Raw genomic sequence first — 13,158 nt, forward strand, 5'->3', positions numbered from 1 at the left:
ATGTATATGTATATATGTCTATGTATCTTCCTATCCACTTGTTATATGCATTCCTGAAAAATTGCCCATTTATTTACTGATATCATATTTGAGAATAAAATTTTCTGCCTCACAGTAATTGTCTTCTAATAAAATTCAACTTTCACATTTTAAACCATTTCTTATTTTCCTGTAAGATCCTTCAGTTTCTTTTTTTTAATCATTTTCTCCTCTCATTTCTTTATGTTGGATAATTTCTATGGAGCTGTCTTTTATTCACAGTTTACTTGTAAGTCTGTCTTTACACACATATCTACACACGGCATATTATTTGAGCATAATGCACTATATATATTTCAGTTATTTCACTTTTCGGTTTCAGAATTTTCATTTGCTTTTCATTTTCCCTAGTAATACTGTATACTGAGATTATTCTAGTTGTTTGCTGCTTAAGATCATATTTTCTTTAATATTTTGAATGCATTTCTCATTGAATCTTTAGTATTGTCTGCTAAATCCATTTCTGGATAATCTCTGGTTGTGTTTTTGACTCTGGGTCACATTTCCCTGTTTCTTTGCATATCCAATCATTTTTAATTGTATAAGAGACATTGATACATTGTATAGACTCTAAAACTCCATTATTTTCATTTGAAGTCAGTTAATTTTTGTTTTGCTTGTTTGGCTGGTCACATTGTACTTGTTTGGCTTGACGTTTCAAGTATGCCTTGTTTAGGAGGATCTGTGAATGCCAAAGATATTTTAAATGACCCTGCAACTCGGGACTCAGTCTGCAAACATTGTCTATCCTGCAAAACTTGTCAAAGATTATTTTGAGACTCGGTTTTGGAGAAGCTAAAGTGGACGTGCACTCGTTATGCACAATCTTTCTTGTATCTCACTTGAACATTTGTGGATATTAGCAAGATTTGAGATCCTCATTTCTAACTGGGCAGCAGTCTAATGCCCCATAGAATTTCTCAGACTCTGATATCTTTGTTCCAATTTTGACCTCTCAGTAACTTTCCGTTCGACCATCAGGTAATTTTCCCACTTATATACAGCTCAGCCTTTAGCTGAAGACTAATAGTGGCCCCTCCATGTGAGCTTCTGGGACATTGTACTCTTTGCAGATCTCTCTTCTCTAGCACACAGATTTCAGCCAGGCCCCATCCCCTTAACCCCTGTGTCCCGCCTGGTCTCTTTGTGGGAGTGTCAGGCTTTGTCTCAATCCTAACTCACTGTGATGGGAAATTGTTATAGACAAGAGAGATAGGTGCATCTCATGCTTACCTCACAGGCTTTCTTTATCTCAGTGATCACTCGTGTATTTCCTATTCACTGGAGCATGAAAAGAGTTGTCTCAGATATCCTGTATAACTTTGTGGTTATTGATAACTGAATTGCTTGTTTAGTACCAGTTACCTGATCACAGCTGAAAGCTAGGACTTAGTTTCTTAAATGTTCCCTCTGACCACTGTGACAAGTGGAGACTTGAGATGGGAAGGGTGGCACGCAAGGGAGGACATTCAGCCACAGGAAAGCGTATTGGTACAGACAATGCTGGATGGGGGCTCGGACAACAGCAGTGGCAATGTAGTGGTTAGGAATTAATAGCATCCTAGATATATTTTAATGTTCTATACAGCAACATTTCTTCAAGGATCATATGTGGAATGTGAAAGAAAAAGAGGAAGGTTGTGGATAGAGCAAATTGTAGGAGTTAATCAAAAGTGCAGTTTTGGACATCTTGAGTTTGAGATGTCAATCAAAGCGCCAAGAGTTGATGTCAGTAAGTGATTGTATATACAGGTATGCAGTTTGGAAGAGAAAGTGAACCATGGGTATAAGTGTGAGTTAGTGGGATAAACATAATACTTAAAGCCAAGAGACTGAAATGTAGTGTAGATATACAGAAGTAGTTAAGAGGCTGTTTCCTGCATTTCCTCAACACCAAAAGATCATGCCTGAGAGTAATAAGAAGCAAAGGTGATTGAACCCTCAGCGAGATAGTAGGAAAACTAAGTTTGCAGAGTAACTTGAAAACTGGAGTAGAAAGCATATCAAGGATGAGGAGATGATTAACGGTGACAATGCTGCTGTTAAGACACACAAGATAAATACTAAGATTTAGTCACAGATTTAGTGATATAGAGGTCATTATTAACCTTTTCAAGAGCAGTTCCAGCCAGTGTGTGTGTGTGTGTGCGTTTGTCATGCAGAGGGAGCAAGGACTGACTGTAGTCGATTCGAGAGAAAACTGGAGATGAAATGCTTCAGATAGTTAGACATGGGGCACAAACAACAATAAAGACAGTTAAAAATGGGACAGTAGGGGAATGGGATGGAGAGAATACTCCGTTAGGTCAAGAGAATAAGATGGAGAAAATAACAATGGGAAGGAACAATGAATTAATGATATGCGAGAAAGAAATATGATCTTGTGTGCAATTCGCTGGACTAGAGCTAGAATCGTGGGGAGGGAGCTTGTTTAGAGTACTAAGCTAAGGAGGAGTATGCAAATACAGTTATTTCTAAGAGGTAGGTGTGGAGAGGGTAGCTCACGGAGACTCTCTCCTGAACATTCCTATGCTACATGGAAATCGGTGTGCGGTAGAGCCCGTGTGGCACCCCAATCTCTCTAAAATCTTGCATTGGCACTGATGTAAGCACAGGAGCCAAAGAGAAACAAAGATAGGCATTTCAGGGCATCAGGAACAGTGCCAAGATCTGAAGGTTTCCCTTCTCCAATTCTACAGGACCTATAGGTAGCTCGGTCCCCACTCAGAAGGGGAAGGTGTTGCTGAGCAGGGACATTATGTAAGTGGTAACATTTCTGCCTCCTTTGTTGCCATAGTTATACAAGATTTTCAGAGGTAGCACCTCGCGAGAAAGAAGCCCACTTGAATGGTAGTAGTGGTCTAAGGGCTGGCCCTCAGCCTAGAATGGCCAAGTCCTGGCCCCTGCATGGGCTTTGCCCTGTAATGAAGGCCTCTTAAGCTCCACTGGTGTCTGACCTGTGAGGGAGATGTCATACAAGAGGACATTGGCCCAGGGCTCATTGCTGAGTAAAGAGTAGGGGAAAGGGCTGGGGTTCATTTTGCAGTCATTTTGGTAGCAAAGCAGAGGCTTTTAAATTTAATTTTTAAATGTTTTCTTTTTCCCCTGGTGAAAAGTTGTTCATACTAGCTGGGCCAGGTGGCACACACCTGTAATCTCAGCCCTTGGGACACTGAGGCAAAGAGGAGGATCACCATGACTTCCAGGCTGGCCTGTGCTACATAGTAAGATCTTGTCTCAGCAAAATAAAACAAAACAAGAGTTGTGCACATTGCCTAAATTTTACAACACAGAAAAAAAGTATAGAGGAAATAAATAAAATCTCCTCCATGCTGCCACTCAGAGAAAAACACTGTGGCTTTCTGGACTCTCTTCCCTCCAGGCATTTTCATATATGTGTGTGTGTGTGTGTGTGTGTGTGTGTGTGTGTGTGTGTGTGTATGCCAATGTTTGTGCAAAAGTAGGAGCAGGCTGTCTGAAGCTGTATCCTGAGTTTTTCGCTTGACATGAAATGGTGACTGATTGGTAAATTGGCACATGAACATTAAAAGGCAAAAGATGGAAATAACAACTCCTCTAATCTCCTCACCCAAAGATAACCACTGTGGTTTGCCAGTTGCGAGTAGCCGAGCCTCCCTGTGTCCAATTTTTTCTCAGATAATCAAATTCAGTAAGAGTTTAGCCCTTTCCCTGGCCCTCCAGTCCTAAGGGTCTGTAAGATCAGGTCCTCTACCTAATGTACTTCTGTTTCTTCATTGTGCCAACTAAAATCCAGGAAAGTTAACTTCTTATTCATGAAGAATTGAGTCTATCCCCCAGGTTTCCAATTCCCTGAAAAACAGCTCAGGTTGCTAAGTCCAGCTATTTCTCCTCTAGAAACTAAACAAAGCCAAGCACCAGCTTCCCCAGCTCCCTGCGTGAGGTTGGCACCAACACCCCGAGAGACGTGAAGAGTTTAAGAAAGGCAAATTAGCCTGGAGTGACAGAATGAAGGGCAGCTCCTAGGGGACTTGAGAGGGCGCGCTGCGCTGCTTATTTGATTAGAAAGGAGGCCCTGAGGTCTTTCAGCAGGGAGAGAAGATGGCGCAGTCATTCAATTATTCATTTGTACATTTATGGCAGGAGGAAAACAATTGTTATTTTAAGAGCTAGCTGTGGTTTGAGAGTGTCAACCCTGGAGGAAAGCTGAATTTTATTAAAAACAAGATCTTTTATGTACAAAATCATCTTATTAGTGCCACGTGACCATGAGAAGCAGAGCCAGTGGGCACAGTGGACGTAGAAGAGGCGAGAGAAGCCTGAATTCAATCCCTTGGCATAATGAAGTAACAGGTGTCGTTCCTTTTCCTTTGCTGATCCAGGAAGAACAAAGTTTCCAAGCAGTAGAACTGATGGGGAACCTAGAGGGGAGGTGGAAGAGCTTTAGAGAAGACCATGGGGTGAAGATGGTCCTGGGACAGAGGGCAGTCAGGCCTCTCATTTCATTATACTTTGTTACCGAATGGTGCTCCCTTTGTGGTACTCACTGGCAAGATACAATCAGCTGCAGCAGCACCATGTTTATTGAGCACGTCGTTTAATATGCTTTATATCTTTTCATCTTTGCTCTAACTCCATGAAGTAGACATTATCAATATTTACACTTTTCAGATGAGCACCTGCTTACAGAATGGCTAGGTAACTTCTTTGAAGTCAACCAGCTAGTAGGCATTTTAGTAAGGACACAAATTTAGGCTCACACTGTAGACCAAGAATCCTCACACTAGCAGTTTCTTACTATCTCTCCCATCAGTTAAAATTCTTGATCATCTATACCAGATATGTGACTATTTCTATGTAGATAATATGCATGTACTCCTGGAAATCTCTATATTATTAGTATATTGTGTAGCATATTTAAGGCTTGAATTCTAAATATGTATTGTCTACGGATGAGCTAAGTAAAACCTACAAATATTTTACCAATCCTGATAGCTTTACCCTGCAATTTTGCTAATTTCCCAAGGCATAATTCGCATTTAATGCAGGGTTCATCGTGAACATTTCTGATGAAATATCACATTTCATATTGTCGCAACGATTTCAAGTTTTGCAGTTTTTTGTCACATCTGATTATCTTGTCATGTAGCTTACAAAGGGCGTGTTCACAGACTCGTTGATGTACCAGGGGTGCCATTTTCTTGTCATTCCTCTATGCTTGAATTGTTAGTGTTAGCTTCAATCTGCTTTTTCTCTGCAGGAAACTTTTAAAGGCACTTATCTGCTTTTTGAGGGTGACTTGAGATAAATTGGGTGTCTTTTTTATTTTAGTCTTTCTACTGGATGTGTGTGTGTGTGCGCGCGTGGTATCTTATTATGGTTTTGATTTGCATTTCTGTAAAACTACTGACTGTGTACTTTTTCAAATGCTTTGAAAACCACCTGAATATTATCTTTGGAGAAATTTCTATACAGGTACTTCAAGCATTTTTAGCTCGATGAGTTGTCTTTTTTTTTAAATTCTAGCAGTTGTTTTTTTTGTTTTGTTTTTTTTTAGTATTCCAGATCCATGTCTTTTATTACATATTTAATTAATGAATATGTCTCCTGTGCCATGGGCTGGCATGGCTGTGATGAAATCGAGCCTCATATAGTACAGGTCAAATGTTGCAGCTGTTCTGGGGAAACCAGTCTGACAGTTCGTCAAAGAAGTAAACATCATTTGCCATGGGCCCAGCAATTCCACTCCTAGCTATGTACTCCAGAGAAATGAAAATATATGTCCACACAAAACTTGTACATGAGTGATCATAACAGTGTTACCTGAATGTGCGTTAGTTGGTGAATGGATAAGCAAAATGTGATTTATCCATAAAATAGAAAATTACATAACAATGAAAAGTAATGAAGTGAATGCTGATCTATGCTACAACATAGACAAGCTCTGAAAACAGAAGGACAGCCCATGTATTATATGACTCTGTTTGTACGAAATGCCCAGAGAGACAAATCCATGCCTGGAGTAGTTTAGCCAGCTGTTGTCTAGGGATGACTGCAAGTGGGGGCGAGGGTGGAACTGGACCGAAGTGATGGTAACACAATCAGTGAATGTAATAAAACCCAATAACTTGTATACTTTAATTTCACTGTATGTGCATTATATCCCAAGAAAACTGAAATAAAAAAGAATTGGTGTGTATCCCTAACTCAAAACCCATGGCCTGCTCAGCACAGTGACATGCAGTTATGATGGCCTTGCCTTCAACGCTAGAACCCTGGGTCTTCCCCCTCTTCTCGGGGCACCTCTCCCACAGCGCAAGACTCAGCACTGTCTGCCGCATGGACTTAAAAATAAGACAGGCTAAGAAATCAACTGGTAGGCTCCATTTCTGTCCAATGTTTAAAATCCAAAGATAAAGAAACAAATTGTAGTGTCTTCTTTCTCACACTGCAGTCAGCCTCTCCCATGACCACTAAGGACCACTGCATTTATTTCCAGTAAAAGTCAGCTGGGCAGAGGTGAGTGTACAAGAGAGAGAAGGGTTAATTGATAGGGCAAGTCTATGAGAGACCTGGGCCAAGTGTGATCCGAAGCACACGTGAGGGATTCAACTAAACAGAAGATATAATCAGCACTGCTAACATAAAGAGAACAAGAGAATATGGAGGGGTTTAGTAGCTATACCAAAGGGCATTTGCTTCTGATCGTTTCTATTTTGTATGTGTGTGTGTGTATGTGTGTGCGTGCGCGCGCGTGCATATGTGTATGTGTCAAGTCGGAAGTTGATTAGGTAAGAGAGTTAGAGGTTTGCAGGTGGCAGATAAGATCTGAGATATTTTCTGTGGATAAACAGAAAAGAAGTTGACCAGAGACATGTAGCGACTGTTTGCAGTTGCTAATCATGCAGCTAGCATACAATCAGCTTTCCTTAACTCTAACTTTCTCCAGAACTACTCAGATGCTGGGGCTGTGGCACAGAGAAAGCAGGCATTTCAGTTCAAGTAGTCCAGTTCTAACAGAAATTAGAATCTCAGTGGGCTGGTGACTCCTTCAATCCATAAAGTCCAAGGAAAATAATTCCGTATGACTGCAGAGGCCATATCAGGAAAGGATGAGCATTTTCTACCTGGGTTTCTGGAACATGATCTCTGGAAGCCCCAACAAAAGGGGCTCGACCATCCTGGGATGGCAGTATTGGTGAGCCACAGGTGTGTTCTCTAGCCTTCCAGCCATCCCTGCCAAACACAGCACAGCCATAGGAGTGAAGCTGTCTGGTGTCCGGATCCCTCTAGACCAGCCCTTCAGCTGGGTGAACACTCCGGGGTCTGCCTGAATCCCCAACCCAAGGACGTTGTGTGATGCAATAACACCGCTGCTGTTTTAATTAACTGGGTCTTGAGGTTAGTTGTGCAGCACTAACCAGGACATAGGGCTAGGAGAGGCAAATATTCACCTCTGTTAGGCTCATCTTCCACCACACAGCTCCCGCCCACATTGTGTGCTGCGAGACATGTGAGACATGTGCTGTCCTCTGAGCATGTCTTTGGTGCACTGCCACTGTGGCTTGGCTCTTGCTATCCTGTCTCTTTAAACTGCCCTTCTCATCCTTCCAGATGAATTCTCACTCACTGATGAAAGGCCAGCTTCAAGGTCAGTTTCTTAGGCTTCCTTTCCCAAAGCCCCCTGGAGGAATTAAAAGCTCCTTTGGCCTTGCTGCTACAAGCCAAGCTGTTAGTTTCTCCTTTACCTCCAGAACCCTCCCCAGGGCTCCAATCTGTCTTCATTCTTACACTGTGAGCTTCTGGAAGACTAGGTCTTGTTCTCCTCAGACTCTTCTCTAATTCCAAAGATATTGCTCAAGTGAGTTTCCACGGTGTTTTAGGGCTGAATAAGTCCCACTCCCTAGAGGGAACTGGATGAGTGCATGCTGATGTCTGGTTCATGTGGCAGTTTCTGTCCAGAAAGAGTGGGCATCTGTGTACAAGATTGATTCTCTCAGGCAGTGCATAGGAAGCACCTTCCCAAAGGGCTGTGTACAGAGCAGGGACCAGGGAGATTTGGAGAGATGTGGACTCTTCAGAGTTGACATGTTTTGCCTTTCTGCTGAGTATGTATCCGTTTTGCTCCGTAGGTTGTACAGCTTTAGTTGGTGCAGAATCAACTGCTAACACTTGCCATAGCAGAGCAAGTGGAGAGCTGCAAGTGCTGCTTGTCGCTAGGTAGTTGGAAATTTGAAATGGCCCTTCACCTATGCTCCCACTCGGGGACTTTGGACTGAGCCCTCGGGCCTGGACTCATGGACTTGGAAATCCTGGCTTGAAGGTTATGGGATCAGGGTGCAGTGAAACTTATTTAGAGGCTGAGGAAGAGATGGTGTGTTTCCTTTTGCCCTACAAGATATCCTTACATGGTCTATGCACACCCACCCACTTCCGTTCCTGGGGCTTGGGGACTTGGCCCAGCTGTCTGGCGTAAATTCTGACTCCTCTTGTCACCCCCATCCCTTGCTACCTGCACTGCAGAATGCACCGGGGCAACTGTTGAACCTTCTGCCTGACTCCTGAGAAGTGACATCTCGATGGCTCACACACTCTGACAAGCCATTCTCATGTCAGGATCTTGATTTTACACCTCCACAATGTAAGGCTGGCTGACATACAAGGCCTCCTCCTGCCTCCACTGGCGCTAGCTGAAGTTGAGACTGCTCCTGGCTCCTGGCCATCTCAAGGAAGCAGGCTTTGGCAGTTTTCCAAGGACAGGTTGGGACTTTCATACTTGGCCAAGCCAGGGGGCCAATTAACAGTGGGTTAATCACAGTCTAAGACGCTCAATTTATTTGTTTACTGAGTCATTATTAGATCAGGCCAATTAATGGTTTTTGGATGGATTTTTAATCTCTGCAAGGCACCCACAATGTGAAGCTGACAATTAGCAATTACCAAGGCAACAGGTGATAAACAGCAGTGACCTTAAAACGAGAAAGAAGTCCTTCCCCCAGCCTCCTTGATGCCATACAGAGAGAAGGCATTTGAAAGATTAGAGCTGGGGCTGGGGTAGTACCAAGAGAAGGGAATGCTTTGGATACCTCATTATGACTGATGCAGCTTTGCAAAGCCTTCAATTCTATTATCTTTGTAGCAACTACCAGAAATGGAGTACCCAGGCCAAGTGCCGAGCTGGTCTGCCCCAGGTGTAGGAGCCATTGCACTCCTCTGGGATCCCTCTTAGAAAGGCCCAGCTGCCACTCTTGGGCCTTGCAGTACTTTCAGAAAGCACAAAAGGCCAAGTTCTTTATGGAAGGGCTTCCGAGGAAAATGCTTGGCAGTACCCAATAGACAGATACCGTGCTGTCAAAGGACTTGCCTTCTCTAGGCCTTTTAGCCCAGAGTCTATATTTTAGAAAGCACACTGTTCTGTAAATGGAGGTCAATGCAGAAAATGGTCTGTCCTGTGCTCAGTGGGAGGAAGATAAGATACTGAGTCAGAAACTTCCGTGGTTTTGTCCACTCACACACCAGCTGACCAGCAGGCTGATCTGGCCTCTTGGCCTCTCTGAGCTTACCTCATGCCTCAGTAAAACAGGATCCGAGATGGTCCCCGTCGGGTAGCACCCAGAGAAGTAAAGCAAGGAAACATCCCATGATGGCCCCAGCTCTTGAACTCAGGGTGTATACGGTGTGGGGTTTCCACTCTGATGAGTGCAGCAAGTCTGTGGGATGGGCCTACCCACCAGATGGGGAGCATGACCTATGTGAGGTAGAAGCTCCAGGGGCAGAGATGCACAGAAGGCTTCACACAGAGAGGCTACTGCCTGGGCAGGGCACCATGAGGCCATTCAGTTAGGGGACTGCCAGCTTTCTTTTGCCAATAACCGCACACTTGTGCCTTAGTCTATCATACCATAACAGTTCCTAAGTTTACCCTGAGGCCAAATATTACCCATCTGCTGCAGGCTGAATCTCTGGTGGGGACCTAGGGTGCCTAAAGCATTAGTGCTTTCCAGCAGTTTGCTCCCAAACATTAACACCAAGGTAGTTTCAGGATTTCCAAAATGAATCAGCTTACATTTACACATTCTTTAGAGGAAAAGACTAGATTTAACACCTCACATTGCAAAGTGCCTGTGATTCCCCCTGGGATCTGGCTAGATGCAGATTCGGGCCCAGGGGGTCTAAGGCCAGCCTAAGATCATGCGTTTCCCACACACTCTCCAGTGTCACCACTGGTGCTGGTCCCCGGGCTACAGGTACAGAGGCAAAGGACAGAGCAAGGCTCACGCCAAATCCTCGATGGCCCAGGCCAGGGAGGCAGCCCAGCTCCTGATGGGAATGGCCCAGTGGCGTCCCATCCCCGGGGCCAGGGAAGTCATGGTCACAACGAAGTTGACAGCAGGAGCTCAGAGTTGGGATGTCAAGGGCCCCGTGGCTAGCTAGCACCTCCCTCCCCTTAGGGAGCTCTGGAGCCCAGGGGCCTGAGTGTGGGGTGGAGATGAGTGTAACAGCTCCATGCTCGATGAGAGGCCTTGGTAGAGACGGCAGCAGAGCCGGCCAGGCCCCGTGCAGAGGCTGACCTCCCCCCCAACGCACACACTCTGTAGGCTCTTGGGCTTCTCTTGAGGCCCCGCCCCTTCTGCTTGGCCCGCAGCAGCTCCTAAGCTTCTGGGGATCCTGGGGTCAGAGAGGGGAGAGAGGAGAGGAGGGGATGGCAGGAGAGAGAATGGGAGGGGAAAGGAGGAGTGAAGAGAGGGGAGAACAGGAGAGAAGGGGATGGAAGGGAAGGGGAGGGGAGGGGAGGAGAGGAGAAACACAGGGGCTGCACCCTTGTGAAGGAGAGAGGGAGCAGGGGAGGAAAGTGGACATTAGTGTCACCTCTCAGTATCCTCATCAAGATCTCTGCAGGACCCTGGTGACTGGGTCCCTGCTCACCATGCTTAGCCTCCTGCCCCTTCTTCCTTAGCCTTGGGTCTCAGCTCAAGTGTCACCCCCAAAACTGCCAGATGCAGGCTCTGTGGAATCCCCTCTGCTTCACCGCCTCTATTCCCACTCTCCCCTGCTGGGGGCTCTTGTCGTTGGCCACTCAGGTGAACACATTGTTCTCTCTGCCTGTTGAAATTCCCCCACAAAACTTGCTCACAGGCAATTCCCCCATGGGAAGTGAGTCATGGGCTGCTCCACTGAGCCATTTCTGTGCAGGTTCAGATGAGCTGTTCCAAACCTGATCAGCCTCTCTGGAGTCTTGGTCCCTGGTATGGTTTGACTGCGCCCCTCCAAACTTTGTACATTGAAACCCAGTACTCAATGCAATAATATTAAGGTTTGGGGCCTTTGAGAGGCCACTGGGATTTGTACCCTTGTAATAAAGGCCGGGGTAGTCTGTTCTATGTTCTGCCATATGAAGCTCCATTCTCCAAACCTGCTGGCACATTGAGCTTGGATTTCCTCACTTCTAGCTCAGTACGTTTCTATTGTTCAGATATTCCAGTCTAAGCTATCCTGTTGCAGCATTCCAAATGGACTCACAAAGCTCCACTTCCCAAATTCCTCTGCGATCAGTTTTGGGGACTTCCCCTGAATCCTGGCCCTTCCGTGAGAAACAGTGGCTGCACAAGAGTAGATACCCGTCCATGGTGGCAACTCTAGGGTTTGGTTCATTCTATGCCAGTTCTGGCCCTTGATAGGGAAGGAAATGCTGTCCCTTGAGGCGCAGAGAGAGGAAATTGCTTTCCCAAGATCTAATAGTTTGCAGTAGTCAATATACATCCTCCAGGGCCAGACTTTCACCTCTAACTGCATATATTGGGAGCCTCACAAGCTCACTGAATTCACAAGTCCCGCGCCACACTCGGGATTCTTCTCCTCCCTCCATAAACTCACCAGCCTGCATCAAACTGAGTTTCCTTCAAGTGGGCACCTCACATACCTCTCCCTCCAGCTCAGGCAGCTGAGCACAGTATATGGTCACCCCCTGTGCCCTCTGGGGTGGGTGAGCCAACCTTTACTTCCTTACACTTGTCCCTTCTATCTACCCTGGTATATTATGCAGCTGTTAACATTTTCTGCATTCTAAATCATGACACCTGTTGAGAATGGATGCCCTGTTGCAGTGAATGCAAACAGAAAGCTGCAAGCCCTCTTTGACATCCCCTTTGCCTCTTCTTACTGCTCACACCTCAGCCACCTGTAAGATCAGTTGGCTCAGCCTCTGAAACTTATCGCACAGCAGCCCACTTTTCTTTGCATGGAATATGGCCCAGGTCACCATCTGACCTCTCTTGCATTGTGGGTGCTCCCTGACCCCTCCCCACCCTGGCCAAATACACCTTGGTCAAACATAAAGAAGCAATAAAGTGTGAGCAAACTGGCCCTCCAGCAGAAAGCAAGGTGCCCTGTTCTGTGCTGCCATACTTTTTAGCACTTTGTTACCATCTGTGTGGCTTTGAGCAGGACCAGAGGCCAGGCTCTGTGGGCAGCAGAAGGCCCTTGGCAAGTGTTACCTGGCCATTCCCTAGAGTGTGTCTCGAGCTTCTGCCCAAAAGGCCACTCTGTTTTTGCTACTATAGCCTGTCTAGGGCTTCCACTGAGACTTGAAAGCGTGTTACTATAACTGAAAGGCTGAATTCGAGGTTTGTCATAATCGGTTTCAACCACCAAACCAAAAACCTTGGCTGTGGATGCTGTAGAGCTATGATCCCTCCAACTACTCAGTGTTACTACAAGTTCTTACTTAGTACATATTGGCTGCCTGGCAAAAGGAGGGAAGTGCTTGTGCCCAGTGTGGCCCTGGCTCCATCCCCATCCCCAACATCCCCAATGCACTGGCTCTCTGACTCTGATACCAAGGCCCAGACGCCAGGGACCACTTTCCAGACCCTCCCCACCCTTTCTCCTCTGGATCCCCATTTGTAAAGCTGAACCCCTTCATGATGCTTTCTTGCCCAGTGCCAGGGGTTTAGCTGCCTAAAGTGATTTTCCCCTAAAGACTCTGACAACTGTGAATGACTGGTATGTGATAGATTATAATGATAATATGGCATAAATTTTCTACACTATATTTGCTATTTTAGAAAAATAGGTCTACAGGCTTCCAGGAACAGCAGGCTAGGCTATTAAGTTGCAACTCCCCTTAAAAGACAACTAAAA

This window comes from Fukomys damarensis, unplaced genomic scaffold (assembly GCF_012274545.1).
Source record: "Fukomys damarensis isolate Sample0158 unplaced genomic scaffold, DMR_v1.0_HiC HiC_scaffold_39, whole genome shotgun sequence".
NCBI classification, from domain to species: domain Eukaryota; kingdom Metazoa; phylum Chordata; class Mammalia; order Rodentia; family Bathyergidae; genus Fukomys; species Fukomys damarensis.